Source organism: Gallus gallus, chromosome 1 (assembly GCF_016699485.2).
Source record: "Gallus gallus isolate bGalGal1 chromosome 1, bGalGal1.mat.broiler.GRCg7b, whole genome shotgun sequence".
NCBI lineage: Eukaryota > Metazoa > Chordata > Aves > Galliformes > Phasianidae > Gallus > Gallus gallus.
The window spans coordinates 120,407,739-120,430,492 of NC_052532.1; the positions used below are offsets into that span (position 1 = coordinate 120,407,739).

The 22,754-nt window shown below is 40.6% G+C and overlaps 1 long non-coding RNA gene across 6 annotated transcripts; it reads left to right on the forward strand.

Moving 5' to 3' along the window:
* The first annotated feature begins 2,761 nt into the window (after window positions 1-2,761).
* Window positions 2,762-21,941, forward strand: LOC112531491. Of its 6 annotated transcripts, none has more exons than XR_003073254.3 (4): window positions 2,762-3,586; window positions 6,668-6,837; window positions 7,159-8,344; window positions 18,491-21,941. It is a non-coding gene; the product is annotated as an uncharacterized LOC112531491 (long non-coding RNA). The 6 variants fall into 6 exon arrangements; XR_003073252.3 differs by having other exon boundaries at window positions 2,771-3,586; window positions 6,668-6,808; XR_006932060.1 differs by having other exon boundaries at window positions 2,850-3,586; window positions 6,719-6,808.
* The last annotated feature ends 813 nt before the right edge of the window (window positions 21,942-22,754 follow it).

Genomic DNA, 22,754 nt, shown 5'->3' on the forward strand with positions numbered 1-22,754 from the left:
AGTTAGTTCAAATATTTTTGCTCCATACTTTGTGGCACAGCATAAGACAATACCCTTTGGTCTCAAAGAGTATGCAGTAATACCATGAAGCAATGGGACAGTTTATTTGTACACCTTCACCTCCCTCAATCTCAGAACTGGATTTTGTAACCGTTATATTAAATGTTATTCTACAATAAAGCATTGCAGCTTCCAGCAGCAAGGTGTTACTTGGCATCTTGGGAGACTCTAGTCAAGGCTGCATGATTATTTCCTTTCCAAATTTGAAACAAACTGTATTTTCAGTTTTCGCAGTCTTAATAGAATACACAAAAAAGTCAAAACACTCTTCTACAACTTATAGCCTAATTTCAAGTATAGGCCACCATCAAAAAAAAAAAAAAAAAAAAAAAAGGTTTGTATAGCACAGGAAATATGTGAAACTGCTTTAAAGCTTCTGCAGTACTATGAGGATGATGGTGTGAGGTAAGATTTTACTGACAACAGTAAATATTTCTCCAAATAGAAAAGAGAAGGTCATTGAAAATCTTGACTCTTGGGGAAGTACATTTTTTCTTCTTTTCTTTTTACATATAATATATCAAATATGACTTTTTCAGCTGGTAGCTGAAAATGTCTTATATCACCTAATGGATGCCTACCTTTCCTTTTTGAAACAAAGAAATGAAGTTATTGATAGCCTATCAGCAGTGTAGAGTCCCTGACCAGTTCAGAAATACATTTTACGTAATTCTCATAATGAAATGGTGAAACGTATTTCTCATTTGAGTAGAGAAGTTTAATTTTCGAATGGATCTAATGAGTTTTTGCATTATTCTACTACTTTTTGCAAACACTCGTCAGCCACTCTCCATTATATGGTAACTCTCAGGGGTTTTCTCCAAAATGGAAACTTAGAATGATAGAATCCTTACAGCTGAAAGGGACTTCCAAAGGTCATCTAGTTCAGTTCTCCTGAAATGAACAGGAACATCCACAGCTAGATCAGGTTGCCCACAGCCTGATCCAGCGTCCCCTTGAAAGTCTCTGGGGACAGGACATCAACCACACCTGCGGGCAATCTGTGCCAGTGCCTCACCACTCTCACTGTAAAAGACTTTTTTTTTATCTAACATAAATCTACCCTCTTTAAGCTTGAAACCATTTCCCCTCATCCTATCACAACAGATTGTGCTACAAAGTCTGTCCCCTTCTTCTCTGTAGGTCCCCTTCAGACACTGAAAGGCCACAATCAGAACTCCCCAGAGCCTTCTCTTCTCCAGGCTGAACAGCCCCAGCTCTCTCAGCCTACCTTCATAGGAGAGGTGTTCCATCCCTTGGGTCATATTTGTGGCCCTCCTTTGGATGTGCTCCAACAGGTCCATGTCTCTCCTGTACTGAGGACTCCACACCTGGACGCAGCACTCCAGATGAGGCCTCACCACCGCAGAGTAGAAGGGCGATCCTGCCCTCCCTTGCCCTGCTGGCCACGCTTCTTTTGATGCAGCACAAGATACAGTTGGCTTTCTGAGCTTCAAGGGCACATTGCTTGAAAACATCCAGCTTGCCATCCACCAGTTCCCCCAGGTCATTTTCGGTAGGGCTGCACTCAATCCTTTCATTCCCCAGCTTGAATTGGTAGTGGATGTTGCCTCGACCCAGGTGCAAGACTTTACACTTCTATTTGTTTAGTTGACCTTCTGATCAACTAAATTTATTTAGTTGATCTTCATGAGGTTCTCCTGGGCCCACTGCTCAAGCATGTCTAGGTCCCTCTAGATGGTATCCCATCCCTTTGGTGGGTCAGCTGCACCACACAGCTTGGAGTCATCAACTTGTAGTGCATACCAATATTTTGAAGATATGTAGTGAAATTCCTCATGTCTTTATATCTTATAATATGATTTTTTATGGTTATATACCGTTATTGTTTATGCTTCTTCTTCTAAAACTATCCTAAGGTGTACAACTGGACATTAGGGAGAGCAGAATGTAATGCAAATGACCCTAAAGTAGTGACTAATAGTGAAGGGAAACAGGGAAACAGATTACAAAACACTCTGCGTGCTCAGGATGACACAGACATATTACTGTGCAAAGGCAATTGGATTTGTTCATGTGGAATCCTTTCTGAAGATGGGGTTCCAATCTGCTGCCTGTAGGGTGACGCTCAGATATTACTCCATGGCCTTGATGTGTCCCAAACCTGCATTGGAGGTGGCACTGTGTGTCTCATTGGGACGCCAAGCTGGAGTGATGGGCCAGGGATGAGCCATGGCAATGTAGGGAAGAAGCCACAAACAGACTGGTGTGGAAGGAGCCTTTGCTGCCCTGCTCGCATAGAGACAGGGGGCAGAGATTGACAGCAATCAGGCTGCCCCCCATAGCTTGTCCGCAGCAGGAGCTGCCAAGCGAGGCCAGCCCTGGTGCGGAGGCCATGTTAGGTGATGGCTTGCCGTGCCTGCATCTCAGTGCTGGCAGGAAACTTTCATCTCTGCAGAGTCAGAGGAGCAAGATTTTTACTGTTGTTCCACCAAGCACAGGGCCATACCTTCATCTCTGTGAGACACTAGGGAAAGGAGTGCTGTGTAAAAGCTCTGCTGCTGTTAACTGCCCACTAATCCTGGAGTCTTTTGTATATGGCTGTTCTTTTTGGCTGTAGAGAAAAGAGCAGTCTCCTGCCACACATGGATTGACTCCAAAACCATGGCCATTTTATCCTTTCATGTGTTTCTCAGGATTCATAGTGATTTCAGATGTCCCTATACTCTGTTTACCTCAGGCTCCATTTTCACTGATGAGCAAAAGAGGTTACCCAGAGGATAGCTTTGCAATTGTTGCTCTTCCCAAGACTCATACTCGCTTGAAGGAGGGACAGGTTATTTTTTCCATGTCCTTCTGCACTGCCTTGGTTAGCCTAGCTCACAAAACCAGGAACCAGACCAAGGCAGGGCCATTCTGTGTGACACGGCTGTGCTTAGGCCTCGCGCTCCCTGGCAGCCATTCCTGTTGGGGTGCCAGTAAGCAGGCCCCTCACGGGCCTTGCCACCAGGCTGCCTGCATGCAAGGTGTCTTCTTGTAAGTGGAAGATTAACCACTCACTCTGTGTACTCAGGGTTAACTTCAAAGCCCTCTGAAACCGATGGGGATTTTTCTGCCTGCTTCAAAGGGCTCTGGATCATGAACATGCAGCATGGGCTGCAGCAGTTAATTTTTAAACTCTCATTATTTGAAAACTTCTTGTAAAGTTTACTGGAGCGTATGGCTGGGGCAGAGCTTGCCAAAACAATTGACAAGGCACAGCTAGGGATTTCTTTCTATTTATCCTTTTCTGCCACAAATGTGCCTTTTAATCAGTCCTTGTAATCATTTACCCGTGTTTCCAACTGTCCTGCACATTTAATACTCATTTTTTCCTCTTGTGATAGCCCATGCAAAGACTCGTGGGGCCCAGTGATATTCTGAAACACTTAGGGCTTCTTTGAGCTGGCCTAAATTCCTTGGCTGGTCTGAGGTGCTCTCCATCCCCCACTGAACATCCCAGCTCCAAGCATAATTAAAGATGAAAAAAGAAAGAATTTGAAAAGTAGTTTCTAAAGCACTGAAGGTAAGGAAAGAGTATTTTATTTTGAGAATGAGGAATAAATAAGCGTCATTCTGAACTGAACTGTGGAGTAGTCTCCCAAAGGAAATAGTAGAAATCAAATTGCTTGAATAATTTAAAACTAGACTGGAGAAAACACTTAATAATATACGGCAGAAATAAAGCCTGTCTTGGCAGGAGATGGAGTGGATGACTTAATAGGTCTTTTCCCTCTCCAGCCTTTATTATTTTATGGTTTGTTACTGTAGATGACTCAATGTTAATAATGCTTGGTTTATTTTATTACAACTGCTTACTGCAGGACAGTGTATGTCCATATCATTATCCATATTAATTATCTTCACAGAAGGTTAAAATTCCCCTGGGCTTCTCACAAGTTTACTTGTTAAAATAAGTGTTAACTTTCTAGAGGATTGTTGCCTAATACATTAACATATTACATTCTGTACTTTTCCTCACAAAGATACATGTGAAAACTGAAATAAGTTTTCTCATGGAAAAGTTGTTTTAAAAGCAGTTAGGGAAGCTGTAGATTATCTGTAAAAATCATATCAAAGTAGACACCACTATCATAAAAGGCAGTGCAATGAGCCAGGTGGATTTAGAACTTCTACAGTAAAGTTGCTGAGACTGCCCTACAAGAAGGACCATGAACTGGCACTTTAGCTATGTTTGGATAGCCTCAAAAGAAGAGCACCAAAGCCCTGAACACTATATCTATTGGCTAAGCACCTGCCCGTAGAGTGTGTTGCCTCTGGAGGATTTGTGGTGGACTTGTGAGACATAACCTCATTGCATTGGAGGAACAGGAACACTCATTTTGCAGGTACAGCAGCTCAGGGCTGAAGGCAGCATGCACGTGGACATGACTGTAATGGGTGGCAAGGAGTAAGGCTGCTCCCAGCCCCATGGGGAGGAGCGTGTGCTGCATCCCCCCATCACCAGAAAGGCAGTGGTGGCCGCTATGCAGTGTTTATGTCTGAAATACTGTACTGTGTGAGGAGTACAGTATTTAGGAGTTTAGGAGCCCCTCCTTCAAATTAGAAGAATGGCAAAGCCACTGGTCGACTCTATAGATCATCCTAAAGGAGTATGATATGTATGTCAAACATATCTCTCATGCTTTTTATATCATCTCATGTTATAGCAAAATTATTTGTGGAGTGTTTTCGAAAGCATTGCAATTGTTTTTGTACCATGAAGCACAAAGCCAACTTTGTCCTAATTACCACAGTGCAACATCACAGAGCTCTGGGAGACAGAGAGAGAAATACATTTTCCACTGCTTCCAGTGTGGAGTCCAGGTAAAACTGTATACACATGGGATCTTTAGAAGTGTTTGTAAACAACATGAACAGTCACCGGCACTTGTCGTTCTGTCTTAATTGGCAATAAGGGGACTTCACACCTGCTAGTACTTCTCCACACTGAGAAGCACTTGGGCAGAAATACTCGACTATAGTTTTAGGAAGTGTTTATTGTACGCTGGGTAAGTCAGAGGAGAACCTTCTGGGTGAAGACTGGACACAAACCAAGAATTACACAACTATTACAGTAACCATAAAATCTGTATTATTAAGAGTGCACACGAACACTGATCAGAGAAACAGAAATGGCTTAAATACAGCACAGCCTTCCTTGGGTCAGGGAATGAACTAGCTGAACTCTGAGAGCCTTGAAGGAGAGAAGAGGAAAAGATCCAGTTTAAAGAGGGGATGAGATGTGAGACATGAGATAAAAGAATGATACAGTGTCTTCTACACATTTCTTCCACATAAAAGACACAGGCTGGCAGAAAGAGAATTATAAGCTAGACATGGAAAATTTTTCTCATGGTAGAAATCCTGACAAGCTGAAATATTAGAATATTAGCTGGAATATTCTGCATAGGTACTATGAAGCTCTTCAGTGAATGTGAGACAAATGTACATTTAGAATGATTTAGGTACGTATGGTTGCCAAAGTACACCTGATGGTTTCTTTACATCCCTTTCGGCCTTGCTATTTATGGACTAGTGAATCACAAGAGAACCCACGTATGGAGAGAAACATTCTGAGGTTACTGACAAAAGTGCTCATGAGACAACTGTAGAAAAGACATTCATATAGTTATGTATAACATTGTTAAGCTTGTGCCTTTGTTGTACTACCTAAAAAAGACAGACATCATCATTTTGGAACCATTACAAAATGTTTCAGTTGTCATGTTGGCCTTGTAACCCAGAGCACCCACAAGATGGGAGTTCCAGAAAGGTTCATTCACAGAGACAATGAGAATTCTGCAGCAGTCCTGGCTGGAAGATCCAATAGCTCCTGGGATGTGTACTTTCCTTTCCTTGAAGAGAGAGCAGACAAGGACATGCTTAGCAGAGGAATGGAGATGCCAGCAAAAATGAGCTGTCGTTACCTTGCCAGTTCTGTGTCTGTTTAAATGTATACTTTCCAAATATTTCACAAGTTCTCTTCTTTGCACCACCAGCAAAAGATTTTGTCAGTGTTTTTTGACCATGTTACTGAATATTGGCTTGTGGCAGTGGGTGCATTCCAGATAGAAATGATCTAAAACATTCCATCTTAATATCTGGGTTACCAGAAGGAAAGGTCTTCTTAGCTCTCTCTTATTTCTGCACCATAAACCCTGAATGCAGCTTTAGATTATCTGAGTTTCACATCTACATGTGAAATGCCTACAATGGTCTGAAGAGAATCAGTAGCAGATACACCTTCATTGCTCATCTCATTCAACCGTATTCTCAGAAGATCCAAATGGAAATGTAACACTGCTTACAGTGGAGATGGAAAATACTGGCTATATCTTTGGATGTTATAACTGATTTTGCCATTGCTGAAGGCTGCTTGCTGTTTCTTTTTAAAGTTCATATCACATTTTTTATGCAAGCCAACAATACAGTGGTAACTGTTGTACTGAGAACAAGCTTTTTTTTGTATTTGTTTATTTTGGGGGGGACAAAGGGGAGGGAAAGCTGTTGTTTTGTTTGCTTTTTTCCCCCCTTACTTATTTATTTTCTTTCTTTATTGCTCTCCTCTTGGTTTCCCGTGTTCTCTCGCTGGAAATCATACCAGAAATAGCTGAATACAAACTATTCCCTACTCAGAGCTGTCACTCTTTACCAGATACCAACAAGCATAATTTCCATAGTGATGAACTCCAAAAAATGAGGCACTAACCACCCCCAGAATGCTGTCCATTCGCTGCTGTGCCATGTATGTATGTCGTTGTTCCCTGCAATCCTGTGAGTATTTACTCAGCAGCTGCTTTTACAGCTAAGACTGAGATATTTGGAGAGCTTCTTGGTGGCATAAACCACTTGGAACAGTGTCACTCTTATTTTTCGTATCTCGTGTTTCTTTCCTACACCCACAAATATGATTGCAATACTAAACTCTTTTTAAAGCTGCACTGTGCAAAATAATTTGGCTGTTCATATTCCAGTTTGGAGTCTATTAATAGCAACAAATTTAACGGGGATTCTCATGGGATTTCAAATTCACACTTGTCCTTCCATTTTGTTTTATTGTGATTCTTTTTTTGTTGTTGCTTTTTGATTTTACAGTAAGAAATTAGACTGCATCAAATTCAGTGGGAAGATATGTGAAGTAGTCCTCTGGAGATGATCAGTGTCCCTCTGCTGTTGTGGAGGAGAGCAGGTGATGGAAGAGCTGAAACTCATCAGAGACGGATGACCTTTCTTAGAGATACACCAGAACTCCTCACGGAGCTAGGAGCTGCATGCAGACACTCCAGGGAAACTGGATATGAGTCACAAGCAGAATATACCCATGGCTCCTGGGAATGGCAGTGTACCAGCCTGGGGGAAACCCAGTGAATCTGGGGGAATGGCAGTGAACCAGTGCTGGGGACAGGTGTCTCCCTCTACTACCTCAGCAGCCTCTGATGGCTTTCTCCTGGAGATGGGGATTGGATAATGTGGTAACACAGTATGGTGATGCAGGCTTAATCCATGGTCTGCAGTTGAGCTGTTTGCAACAGGTTGATCAGGCTCGATTTATACAGCAATAAGCCTCTGATCTCTGCTCTCAAAGCTGAAGTGATAAGAAGTTGTCTGTGGTAGACTTTTTAATTTAGAAGTCTGAGCAAATTGCTTTGGCTGCTGTGGAATTGAATAAGGGACACCCAACCATAGCATTTAAAACAAAATGCAAAAACAATCCATGCTTCAATGCACTGTAAATCAAAGCAAATCAAATCAGAACTGGGCTAAGGCTGAAGTTGTATAATTCCAGAAGTTGGCAGACATATACTCTTCATGGAGAAGGGTGTGCATCACTTGGCTTCAGGGTGAAAAAAACAACCCTCAGTAACATTTAAGTAATAGTAGAAGCACAAATTATGAGAGACTGAGAATTAATCATTTCCAGGATTGCTGCAAGGACATGTGCTAAGGTTTTTAGCAGAGACTGATGGGATTCCTCTCCATGTTGACACGCATGGTGTGGTCTGGAAAAGATTTGAAGAGATGCTATTTCAAGCTAGGGGTCTTTGGCTGAAGAAATTAGTAGGAGGGAGTTCAAAATTGTCTGATTGGCAAGCAACAGCCAAATTCTCAACAAAGGAAACAAAACTCAAGAAACAACAGTCTGCAGTCCTCTTTGTAATCTGAAGGAAGAAGAGGTGAAAACTGAAAAGATGAAACAAGAACAGAGGATTGACACAGAGAGGCTTACAAAATAGCTTGAGATGGAAGGCCTGGAAATTTGAATTCAAAACTCTGCTTGACAGTAAGTGTTCTGAAGTTAAGATGCATACTCATTTTATAATTACAATTCTCCTTACTTTTACCATAATTAAGCTTCCTGTATCTTTATATATTTAGATACAAAATTATCACAGAATTGTTTGGGTTGGAGAAGGCCTTCAAGATTACCCATTTCCAACCCCCCTGTCATGGGCAGGGGGACAGCTCACTAGACCAGGTTGCCCAAAGCCCCATCCAACCTGCCCTTTAACACTAGCAGGGATAGGGCATCCACAACAACTCTGAGCAAACAGTTCCCATGTCTCACCACTCATTATAAAAATTTCTCCCTTGTATACAGTCTTATACCTGTTCCTTATACTTAGAAGTGTGTGAAAGAAAGAAGCCAAGGCAAAAATTGTCTTAATATAATGATGACTGACAAAATATTTCTCCAAGCGTTATACAATGATCAAACTTTCCAGTAACATAGGGTGGATCTGTATTCATTTCACATCATTACCACATTATCTATTGCTTCCAAAGGATGCTAAATGAATATTGGAAATAGGAATTCTTTTCCAACTTATTATTTCCTAAGCAGAAAAAATTTCCCACAATTTTGAAAATAAGCCCATTTATTGTTAACCAAATGCCTTCTGGTTATTGTTAACCAGATGCCTTCAGCCCTAACATTTAATCAAAGTAAGATATCAGTTTAGATAAAATTAGGATAAAACACATATCTTGGGTTTTAATCAATTAATTATTAACAAGAAAGACACTGATCTTCCCAAATAAATTGGTACTTGTAGGTCCAACATTGATGTCAGTAGTACAGAACCATAAAGAATGCCCTGGATAACTTCCATGGTGTCTGTTGGGTCATTGTAGACTAGACTTTGTGGAAGGTACTATGTTCATTCACAAGCTATAGAAACAGTTACCTACTCAATAGGAAGAAACAGTTTTTCCAAGCATGTAGAGCGTGGTTAGAATCACAGAATCCTTAGAGTTGGAAGGGACCTTTAAAGGTCATCTAATCCAACTCCCCTGCAATGAACAGGGACATCCACAGCTACATCAGGTTGCTTAGAGCCTGGTCCAGCCTGGCCTGGAAAGTCTTTGGGGGCAGAGCATCTACCACATCTTTGGCCAGAGAAGTGATGCTCTGGAATTAAAAGCAACAAGATGATTGCACGGGGGCGAGTGAAATCAGCAGGATGGGGCCAAAGACACGAATTAGGTCAAACTGTCTGCATGCCTCCACTGTGCAACCTGCTGGCAGCATGTGCCGTTAATCTATCATCTCTTGCCAGTGATGGCTCCACAGGGAAGGAAGGGCCTGGTACTTTTGCCTACTGTTTTGTTTGTTCTGGAACTCACAGTCTCTGCTGCAGTTCTGAAGGTACACACTTTATCAGTGATGCAGTTCAGCTGCCTGCAAGGCTCTATATCTATCTAACAAGTCTTCCAGTTTTCAATTTTTTTTATCTTATATTTTCAAGTTTATGCTGCCACACTTAAAACAACATGTGAAATACATCTTCAGGCTTTAGCCAAGCATTCCAGACATTCCTAGACCAAATGATTCCTCTTCCACTTTATTCTAATCGCCTTTTACATAAATCACAGAATCACAGAATATCCTGAACTGGAAAGGACTCACAAAGATCATCAACTTCCGAATGTTAAAATAAAGTTTTGTATTGCTATAATTCAATAACTTGGTCATCACCTTTCTCAGCAGAGCAATTGCATAGTGGGAGATCTCACTCTAGTTCCTGTGATGAGGATTTCATATAAGGACTGAAATGAGCAAGTGCTCTACTCTACAGTAATCCTTGTTGCTGTCTGGAAGAAGAAATCATGGGGATATTTCGAAATGTCCACTGTGATTGTGTGCATGTACATTCATTTAAAATAAAACCAAAAGGTTCCAAAATCGTTGAGAAAATGTAACAGCATCAAAATATCTGTTTTGAAATGAGCAGGGAGCAGGGAGATTTTCACTAGGAGGGCTGATAGGAATCCTACTTGTGAAGCAACATTCTGCTTGCTTTGGAGCAGACTTCCTATGATTCCAAAGATAACGCCAGAACCAGATAGGCCTCTGTGAAACATTTCACTTCTAGCAAAACAACATATTAAAACAAATTTCGTCACAAATATTCTAACATGACTTATTTTCCTTATGTTACCATCCTTGGTGGCTGCTTGAACCATAATCAGTTATGGTTCAGTATTCTAGCTAGCTAATCGAAGACTGATCTCATCTTATGTAGGCGTGAGTCTCCTTTGTATGCACATCTATGCCCACTGACTACCTTGGTTGAGCTTTAAGGAAAAAAAAGTGTTTTATATTTTTAAACTTCCGTGAAAACTGTTAGTATTCAGTGTTTAGAACAAGCACAGTACCAAAATGCACAGCAGAGCCATCTGTTTGCATTAAGAAGCTTTTTGGAAAATTAATATTAGCCACAAAGTCTTGTTATACAGAGGTATGTAAGACTTCTGAAAAGCTATTAAGAATACTTGAGATAAAAGGATTTCTACTTGTTCTTGGTTGTGCAGACTTGAGATTTTTTTTTTTTCTGCTTTATCTATTCTGTGAGTTAGGTATCCAGACACATAAATGCTTCCTGGTATACTGGGGATGGATTTGTGCATTAAAATGGTAAAACTAAGGATGACATCTCAAACAGGCAGACAGATGTTGTAATTAATGAACTCCCTTCCAAAATCAATTAAAGATTTGAAATCTGTGAAATTGCACAATTAATAGCTCCAAGGCAATTCAGTCTGAGTAAGTGAAGCAAGGACTGAGCTGTATGGATGCTAGACCTTCCCTTTGGCATGTTTCAGGTACTGAAGCTGGCTTGCAGTCCTTGTTTCTAACACAAGCCAGAGCAATTCAAATCAGCCTATGATGCTCAGTGCATTTCAGCTGTGAATGGGGATCTTATTCAACTTTCTAAGAAACCTCTTTGAACACTTCTTTTCAGGAGGGGGAACGACTGTTTACATGGGTGGATAGTGATAGGACAAGGGGGAGTGGTTGTAAACTGGGACAGGAGAGGTTTAGGTTGGATATTTGGAAGACGTTTTTCACCCAGAGGGTGGTGATGCACTGGAACAGGTTGCCCAAGGAGGCTGTGGATGCCCCATCCCTGGAGGCATTCAAGGCCAGGCTGGATGTGGCTCTGGGCAGCCTGGTCTGGTGGTTGGCGACCCTGCACATAGCAGGGGGGTTGAAACTACATGATCATTGTGGTCCTTTTCAACCCAGGCCATTCTGTGAATATATGAAGATCCATTCAAGAAAGAGCCACTGAATAGCATTCAAATATACCTTAAGTTGTTTGAATAGTTGTGTAGCCTATAAAAGTATTTCTTAATTCAGATTTGCTACTTTTGCGAAGTATTTCAGGTATGGCATATCTATTTTGAAATCATGGTCCAGAATTTATTGGTGAATAAACCGTAAAAAGCTTTAACAAAGTTCTCCCTTTTTATCAAACATTTGCTAATGGATTTCACAATAACAATCCGTATTTCCAGGATAAGATCACATGCAAACTGAACATTCTATATTCTGTGTGGGAAAACCAACGATTTTCTATCTTAATCAAGAATCGGTTGAAAGCAAACTTTTTTGGTGTAGTTGTTAAATTATACTACATGTTATATGTATACTACATGTGTTGACAGATCTGGACTTCTCCCCAAATGCTATTGATACAGATGTCTGTATAACCTCTGATGCTGGCTTACTTCTGAGCAATGCTGCTTGTCTGTTGTTAGAGACTCAACTCTGTGACTGATTGTTTTATTTTATGGACAGGATGTATTCATTTTACTAGCTTGTATGTGTAATGTGGCAGGATATCAAAATGACTATCTGGATAACTGAGACAAATGGGAAAAACAAGATGTTTGACTATTCTAAACTCTGGGAATGGTTTAAAAAAGTATTTCTTCTGGCTTGTCACTCTCTCATTCCATTCACTGCCTTCCTTCCTTTTGTCTGGGCAGCACCGTTTTTCCAGGCAGGAGTTAATACACAGCCCAAGAGGCTTTTTTGCCAATCAGTCTCTCTCCAAAACCTACATGCAGCCAAGTGAGGTCTCAGGAGCAAATGTGAAGTTGTTTCCAGCTAGTTCTTTGAATATACTTTAGTTTAAAATAGTAATCATGTTAAACAATCTCTTTTTGTACTTATTCTATGCAAAAGAATTTCTAGTTAAGCCCATTTCTTAACTTCAGGAGAAAATTCTGGTGAATCCCATGGTCAAAGAAAACCCATCACAATGTTGTTCATTGTTAAGTTCTGATCAGCGCTCTATTGCTGACTCACTCTCTTTCAAGCATGTGCAAATATTTAGTTTATTGCATTTTCTGGAGCACATTCTGTAGAGCCCATTGCTGTAGTATCCAAGCAAATTTTCAACATCAACAATAATATTTCCAGCACACTGGAGCTTTTGTGACATTCTTCTTTTAAGGGTCTCAAACTGCTCAACTTCACCACCTTAGAATTCACATGGAGCATCTAAGTGCTATACTGTTGCTTTTCCTGAATGAGAACACTGAGACAAAGCATTGTGAAATCTCTTACTGCAGGTCTGTGGCTGCAAGGTAAATTAGAAGCAGTACAAAAAAGCTGAGAATATTCTAGGCAGAGCTGAGGTCAGCCATCCTTGTGAAGATAGCTTCATGAGACCTATTTATGGCTACATATTTGATGCTGCCAAAAGTAAACCAACTGGAATAAAATTTTTAAAAACTGGATAATCTAATGGAGGTTTTCCAGAAGGTCAGTGATATCCATGAATAAATTTAAAAGAAGCACAATGCTTAGCCTTTGTTAAGAAATTCTTGGTTGTGGATGAGAATGAGAAGACTGGAACTGGCTAGTTAATGGGATTATGAGCCAAGGGAAAGGATAAGCCAGAACCCATGTCTACTGAGTATCAGCTATTGTTCAAAAGTCTGTCCTCTTTTGGCTTGAGAAATCATTCATCTTTTCCTTGAAAACCCATGTTTAAGGAACAAGGCTTCTCTAGGCTGGCTATACTCCAGAGCTCACCCTTGATGAGGGTGTTGAAAATAGCACGTCACACTCTGGCTTGAGTAATAAAGCAGACGCCTATAATCTTTTGTTTACTTTATGCTCATCAACAAACTTTCACAGACTGCAAGATACTCCTTCACACAAACCTTCCTTATAGAAGGAAGGACAAGGCTTTTAAAGTCAGATTACCTCCTGGGTCCCTGTGTCACCAAACTTGCACACCATGACCATGAAGTCTCTCTTCCTCCAGTTTTCTGCAGCCCTTTGTTCTGCTTTTCATTTCTTTTAGCTTCCTTGTCTCCAACGTTTTTTTCCAGTTGTCTTAGCAAAGGGTCATTGTATTTAGGCTTCAACAGGATTCCTGATTTTTCCAGAATAGGGCTGAAATCCACGGAATAACCTTGCCCCTCCTGCCTGATTCTAAGAATGGGAGGTGATCGTTCCTCTCTGCTCTGCCCTCCTGAGGCCCCATCTGGGGTACTGCATCCAGGTTTGGGGCTGCCCATACAGGAAAGATGTGGAGTTGTTGGAGAGGGTCCAGAGGAGGGCCATGAAGATGACCAGAGGGCTGGAGCACTTCCACTACGAAGGCAGACTGAAGGAGCTGCGCTTGTTCAGCTTGGGGAAGAGAAGGCTGTGGGGTGACATCATTGCAGCCTTCTGTCATTTAAAAGGGGATTATAAATGGGAGGGGAATCAACTTTTTACTTGAGTAGATAGTTATAGGACAAGGGGGAATGGTTTTAAGCTCCAGGAGCGAAGGTTTAGATTGGATGTCAGGGGGAAGTTGTTCACAGAGAGAATGGTGAGGTGCTGGAACAGGCTGCCCAGAGAGGCTGTGGATGCCCCATCCCTGGAGCTGTTCAAGACCAGGTTGGATGGGACCCTGGGCAGCCTGGTCTAGGACCAGATCTGGAGGTTCGCGGCCCTGCCTGTGGCAGGTGGGGCTGGAACTTGATGATTCTTGGGGTCCCCTTTGATCCAAGCCATTCAATGATTCTATGATCCTAATGCTGAATTAGTATAATTTTGCATTTCTTTAAATTTCCCCTGGAAGATTAAAACACCAATGTATACACTGAACTTCAAATGCAAATAGAAACAGACAAAATAACCTTGCTCCAGAGAAAGGCTTATTATTTTCTATAAGGAGAGTCTTCTACACTAATTTTTTTTCGATGGCTTTGAAATTGCAGCCAAGCCACCAAAACTACTTCTACTTGAAATTTAATGCCCCCTCATTCTCTAATTTATAATATCCAAGTAAAAAATAAACTAAACTAAATTAAAAACAAGCCGATCAACCAACCAACCAAAAAAACTCCACCACTCTCCGCACCCCATAAAACAAAGCATCTTTCTAACACTGTAACCTTTATTGCGAATGTCGCAGACAAATTGGAACAAATCCTGTCTCAGGAGAAGTCACTTGATTGCTCTCTGGACTCAGGCTTGGCTCCTACTATCTTGCCTCCTGGCAGAAAGCCTTCCTTGTTATCTAATGATCACTAGGCATTTCTTTCTGTGCTGGCCTCTATGAAGAACATGCTGTAATTCTTTGATACACAGAAGGTGTATATCATAGCACTGTTTAGGCACTGTGGTTTATATTTTCACTGAATATTTGGGTGGGGAATGCTTTGTTGTTACGCAGTCATCTTGAAATCACTCTTAACTCAAGCCAAGTCAACCAAAGATGCAAACAAAAGCGCTCATTCACAGAATCCAAGCAGGCGATGCAGCTTAAAGAGGTTATGAAAGACAAAGGAAGGAAATGGAGAAAGAATTCATTTCATCTATTTGAAGTACAAGATCACTGAACTAGTCTAGCAGCTCACACCTCAGCAACCCTGGTGAGGAGTGTGTTAGGTTGGCATTTTGACCACTCTCATCTCTGGCCTGCCAACGGTCTGATTACAGATGTACACGCAAGGTAATGCACATCTATATTCTAGCAGCCAAAAATCCACAAGGTTTTTCCTTTTCTTCATTATCTTCTCAGTCTGACATGTAGGAAATCTTTCTGAGTACTCAACTATATAAACTTAAGTGATTACAATAGTACCTATTTAATACAAAGGGATGCTTTAAAAAAAGTTCACATCTGTGAAGCACTTGAAGTAATAAAAGCAATATAATTTTACCTATTTTTGGAAATCTGAGAGCATGTAGTTAAACACATCATCACAGTGCCTTCCTGCAGGGAGGCTGGGTGAAGGTTGTACAGAGTACCATCATCTGTTGTGCAATCTTAAAATCTTAATACTTGCTCTTTCAATATTCCTCTGAGTATTTAACTAGCAACAGAGATGATTCCAAGTGACTGAATACTGGTCTGGATCCAATGTAGCTGAAATCTGAGGTAGCTCAGATGCAGTATTTCCTAATAAGAACTGTCAGAAGTATTGTCCTCCTTTCCATCACCATATCCGAAGTAAAAGACAACTTCGAGAATAAAAATAAAAGTGCATTGAAGGTATCAGAGGGATGCGTGCTAGTGCTGAAATTAAACAGAAGAGCTAAAAGTATAGATCCAATTTTGCTGACATCTTTTAATTAAAAGTGTTGACTTTTCCTGCATTTGGCCTCTTCCTTATGACTGATTCCTATTTAGAGCGAAGCATCCCGTGAGCATGAGGCAATTCAGTAATAGCAATAGAATGTCCTTTTTGCTCCTCAATGGTTCTTTTATCAAAAATTCAGTTACATTTGGATAGTATCAGCCTATTGACCTACACTCTTCAGCAAAACACTGTGAAACTGAGTTGTTGTTTGGATGTGTTACCTTGGTTGTTCCTGTGATTCAGTCTGACTTGTGGGAACCCTTGGCAGAAGCTGCTTTTTCTCCCGCCCCTACTTATGTGGATGACCTGCACTGCTGCCTGGCTTAGTTGAGTACTGTGCCCTGCTCCAGCTCCTTGTGCACACCACAGCAGGGGATGCGAGGGGAACACTGTCATGGTGCGCCCCTAACATTGACCCAGATGTGTGTATCTCTTGACAGCTTCTGAAGACACCGAACATAGCTTGTTAGTGCTAATTAGTATGACAAAGTGGTATTTACTGAGAAACAAGCAATAACAGAAGAAATAACAGACATAAATAGCATTCATTTTGCAATAGGAAGTCCTTAAAATCTCTGTATGAAAAAGGATTGTTCAGATGCATACAATATAACATATGTAAGGTGTATAATGATAGAATTTGTTCCGCAGCTCCTTCCATGTCAGCATATTTATTAACTTTTGTGGGTGTCTACCTTTGGTTCTGGCTTGTAAGGTGCATTGCTAACAGTGCTTGGTGTGTTGCTCGGCAATTACTGTGCCTCTATCAGCAGTCAGGTATGCAGGGCTGGCTCATATAAGCAGTGGTTTGTAGGTCAAAGTCATGACCTACAGAGGCCTTCCCACAGAACATGTGCAACTCTGCCCTAAGCAAATAGCACCTACATTTCCTTCTGATCTGCTCAGCACTCAGAAATCTGCCAAGTTCACATCCAGATAGGCCTGCTCTGAAATAACCCTCTGGACTTCACTGGCACAGATACAGCCTAGCAGAAGGTCAACAACACACATCAACTCTAAGTCCCGCTCTATAGGAACCTGATTAACTTCAGTGAGAGGCACACTCAGAGAAGCTTCCAGGAGCTACTTTCAGCAGAAGTTATAGAATGATAGACCAATACTGATTTTTAAACATTATATACACTTGCATACATTTATATAAGAGGTTGATGGCAGTTGATGGAAAGAGTTGAATGATATCAACAAGCTCTGGATAGGCTCCCACTTATTTTGTAACTTTTAGTACAAGACTTTGCTGGTACAAAGTAAATTGTTTCAAGTATTTCCTGTGACTCATTGAAAAGTAAATGAACTATTTAATATAACTGCTATGTTCATTTCAATGGACTCAATCTAACACTGGCCTAACTACACAAGCAGATTATGTAAATTACGATTTGGCTAGAAGCAACTGATAAGATAATTACTAAAACACCATTAGCGGGAAAGCACTCTGTGTGCAAAAGCAGCACTGGATTGATGCTTATTTAACCACTGTGTGCTTTCACTCCCAGATCCTTGCTCCTTATTCTTACCTGTCTAATTTCGATGATGAGATGCTGTGTGCTTTTATTTGTCATAGAGAATATTATCGCACGCTGTTCTCAATACACAGGTAATTGCTCGAGATGCAGATAACTGTGCAGCAACTCAACCTCTGAAAATAAGAACTTTTAAAGATAAACATATCTTTCACAGTTAATAAATCACTAAAAACTTCATCAGTGAATTTGGATACCTTCTACCACGGTTGCACAATACTCCTGAAATAGGAAAAAGTCCCAAACGCACTTTCAAATAAGGTACAAAGCCACACTGGGAACCCAAATTGCCAATGACTTCTCTGGGTAATGGAAATAGAAAATTAAAAACTGAAATTCTTTTTTTTGTTATCCTGCAGTCATGACATAACTTGATACATAACTAGTTGCCTTACCTGTATCCGGCTACTACACAAAATGAAAGCAGGAGAGTCCATAGCATTTTAATTTAGACTTTCATATATTTCATATAAGAAACCACAGAATTGCTTTCAGGTGAAATAACAAAGTGCAACCAAAGTTCTTAAAATGTAGGTGAATTTTGTATCAACAAAAAGCTTTTCCCGTGTCAGCCAATTTAAGTGAAACCTGAGCCACTAAAACCCTGGAAAAATGTCAAGGTCATTGCCAATAGCTTTGATTAGCAATAAAAAAGAGGACACAAGAGCAGGCTAATGGTATGAGGACATTAAATATTAAAAAGGAGCTATTGATTTAAAGGTGCTGTCTCTAAAACCAAGTAGCAGTAGCTATTGACCAAATGACACACTGTGTATTTCTGAAACTGTGTGCATCAATCTATCAGTATTTATCAGGTGTTCCCAGACGTCTTGTAAATGTTACTTACTCTGTTTTGGTTGGCATTGCTTTTTTAATCAAGTTTTTAAATGTTTAATAAAATAAGAGAAAAAACATACAACCTTTTCACAAGTCATTACACGCAGTATGTTTCAATGCTTAGGAATGTGTAGAAAAGACAGCAAATAATGGACACGTTTTTTATATTCCAGTTCCCAAGAAAAGGCATTAATGCATAAATATAACCTTGCTGCAAAAGGATGTGCGCCTGTGAGCTGTGAATACCCCCACAGCTTCGTTGAACTCCAGAGGATTCTCCAGGAACACAAGCCACGGAGCCCAAGAAACGAGATATCCCTTTATTGTTCATGATAGTGGAACTGCAGGAACAAGGACTAAATGAAGAGGAGAGAGGACTCTGAGCTTACCTCTTTAACTGGTCTTCCTCTGCTCCATCCTCAGACAGCTTCAAGGTTTCAACAGAAATTCACACCTTTAAGTCTTCCCTAGTGGCTTGTACAGCAGACTCACTAGCAGGGATACTTGCTCAATGCGATAAGATCCATTAACTTTTTCCAAGTGTACATGTTATCGAGAGAGAGAGTCATTCAAATGTGCGCTTCTTTCCTGGGTAAGTCTTGTGAAGTCTGCTCTAAGTAGTTACAACAAGGAACAAGAAGTGAAAGCCACCTCTGTGACAGACTGAGCCTCCAGGTCGTTATCGGGAGGTATGAAACATTTCAGTGATTTCTGTGTGTCTTGATGCTCTGTACACATGTGGAAGAACTAAGGAAAATTCAGTTTAATGCTTGAAGAAGCCAGGACACCTGTGGAAATTACATATTAACCAAACTCCAGAAAGTGCCAATTCTACCTGTCAGTGACTAAATAAGCTGATGAAGCTCTCATCAGCTTCACAGAAGTTAGATAGATTGTGTAAGGTTGGTGTTGGAGGAAAACAGCTTAGACATTCAGCTAGTCACTCTGAAGTTATCATCCTGCTATTTTATGACAAAAAAGAAAAAAGTTATAGATTTTAATGTTAAAATGAAAAATGTAATTGTTGTAAACTATAGAGATTTCCATTTAGAAGAGCATAATCATCATGTTGTTTTCTAACTAATATTCTGCCTTTTTTTCAGAGCAAAAAAAAAAAAAATCAAATGCATACTACAGTAGTATTTACAAATACTGAAATGAATCATAGAATCATAAAACCATAGAACATCCCAAGTTGGAAGGGACCCACAAGGATCATGGAGTCCAACCCCAGACTCCACACAGCACCACCCCAAATCAAACCCTATGTCTGAGTGTTGAACTCCGGCACTCGGGGCCGTGCCCACAGCCCTGGGCAGCCCGTTCCATGCCCACCGCCCTGTGGTGCAGCCCCTGTCCCTAACCCCCAGCTGCCCCTCCCCTGACACAGCTCCATGCCGTTCCCTCGGGCCCTGTCGCTGTCACACAGAGCAGAGCTCAGCGCTGCCCCTCCGCTCCCTGTGAGGAGCTGCAGCCGCCATCAGGCCTCCCCTCAGCTCCTCTGCTCTGCGCTGAGCACACACAGGGGCCTCAGCCGCTCCTCACACGTTTTGCCTTCTGGACCTTTCACCATCAGTGTAGCCCTCCTTTGGAAGCTCTCTAACAGTTTTGTGTCCTTTATATACTGTGGTGTCCCAAACTGCACACGCTGTTAATGTAAGCCCCCAACTCACAACTAGGATTTCTCTGCTTTTTTGTTGTTGTTTGCTTGTTTCTTTGTGTGCTTCTTTGCATCCTAATTATGACAGGTTAAGTTAAACACATATCAGTGAGTTAAGCATGCACCCATACCAAGAGATGAAGCATATGTAAGTTTTGACTTTCCCACAGACCATTACATTTAAAAAAAAAAAAAAAAAAAGGAATCAGTGAACAGATCATGAAGTACCTGACACAATGCAGAGGCATTGGTAACTAACAGATGCACAGCGACAACTGACAACTTTAGGGCATGCACATCCTTAATGGCTAATGAACTTCTCAGGAGGATGTGAACAAGGAAGAATTCACCAAGTTCCTCCTCTGGTTCTTCCCTTTGCTCTTGCCACCAACATGCTTCCCAGCAGCACAGGGGCAGCTGGGTGCAGATCAATCCCTGAATGCAGAAACAAGGTGGCCATTGCTGAGCACACGAGTCCCTGCCTGCTGGAGGTGAGTCACGGCAGGGAGGCACACCTTTCTCTTTATCAGCTATTCTTACCCTGCTGGGCCTGAAACGTTCATTACAGCTTATGTTTGGTTGGTTTGGTTCATTTTTTTTTTCATAGAAAATAGTACAAATGAGCAAAGCAACTTGTGGAAAACATCTTCCATCTTTATAAAGAAATTAGAAAATATTCAGGATACTGAAAGCCTAAAGAATTAATTATGTTGACTGAAAGCAACTGGAATTTGAGAGAAACTACTTCTACTTTAAAGTAGAAAAGATTTTTTTTGTATGTTCTCTCACACAGACGGCAAGTGTATTTACTAAATGCTGTAGAAAAGAAACAAATATGGAAAAAAGTAGCATGGAGTCAAAAGGAATTCACCTAAAAAAGAAGAACTATAACCACTGTATGTGTGCCCACCTCCATTAAACATGTGCCCTTTTGCAGAAACCTGCACAGGATTGTCCAGGGAATTGATGTAGCCTGTAGTTAATCATTGATCATCTTCCAAAGTAAAACTGCAAGTCACGTGACTTGGTGAGTAGCATATAGGAGAAGAATGTAATAAGTCAATATTTAGCCACTAGATTATTATTTCCAGTTGTATGATGTAGAGCAAACAGTACGGTGTACGAACACCCATTTCCTTAATAAGAAAATAAGGTAGTAATGCCAACAAAAGATTATTTCTATTACAGAACAGTAACGTGGCCATAGGTTTTTTTGTACTTTAGCTTCACTTATTAAACAAAGATTCTTCCATCACTGCATAGCTTAGGTATTGCCTTTGTTTGCTGTACAGTTTGTGTACTGCTATTGAAAGGTGTTGGAAATAACCTGTTGAGGAGTTGCCTATGAAGAAAGAGGAGAGATGACTGTAAAACAACCTTCAAGCATACTAAAATCAGTGCTTTGAAAATGTTCAGGGTACTTTATGTTGGAGTGTTTCCCCTTAAATGCATTTTCCAATATACAACCCATGTGCTTTAAAAAGTTGCTTGCTGTTATCATGAGAAGAGACTTAATGATGATCTCATTGCATGATTTGTAATTATAAATGTAACTACAGATGCTCCATTTTCTGAGGATCCTCCTGAGAATCAAAACACCAAGAACTTGATCGTAGCACCTGCACCCAACCACAGCCTTGGAAATATGTGTCATTATGTAATCAACATGAGCAAACCATTGAGTCAAAATTGGGAACACCCAAATTGGCTGTGCACATTCTGATGGAAAGACAAGAAGCACCAGTACTGAGGCATTATAAAACATACAGAATCTATTTTTTTTTAATCAAAATAAAATGATAAAAAATGTATGATCAATGTAAGTGACTTCAGTTGTAATGTAATTTCTTTATCAGTGGTATGTAACTTTAGTTACATTGTGGTGCACAAGCAGGTTTCTTGCTTTGTAGAGTAAGCGTTCTGATGTAATGTAATTGAAATAATAAACTCTTTCAAGAACACTAGTTTTGATTATTCAGTATTTGACAATCACCACTCCTTCTACTATAGTTGTTGTTCTAGAGTTTTTAAGCTCTCAGACATGTGGGGAGTTATCTAGAAAAGTTGATAGACATATGTAACTAACCACATTCCATTAACACTGAAGAGCCAATAGTCAAACAAAGCACTCTGAAAACAGCAAATATGTCTACAGTGATCACAATGAACTTGTGAATTACTTGTGGGAAGGAAGAAGATCACTTTGCAACAAACCCAAACTCAAAAGCACGATAGCCTCATGGAGCTGACAATAACGGGAGTATTGTTAGTGTCCAGCAGTTATCTCTACTCACTTGAATTAGCTTGATGGGATTGTGAGAAGCCTGGCAGGGAGAAAGCTGCAGCTTGATCCAACCACTAGTGCAGGTGATCCACCCAAAACATGCTGGGCTAAGGAACATCCCTACTTCAAGCACAACTCAAGTATCAGCTCATCAGCAACTACCATGACTTTAAATAGTACTTAATAGGAGTTAGTGAGATAATGTGAACAAGCAATGCCCCAGGGGAGCACTTGAGCTATAACCTCTGATAAGAAAGCATTAAATGTAATCAAATCTGGTGAAGAAAGACTCGGAGAGAGAACAGATATAAGGTAAGGCTGTATGATAACACCAACGATAGCACAAAGCTATATGTATATATTACCAGGTGGCCTACTCAAGGTGAAATTATTCCCCCTCCCATTTCTAGAGACATTGGGAAAATAAATTTACCAGTTCTAAAGCATACAGAAGTCTGGATGGTCTCAATATCCAACTGATACTTAATTTCAT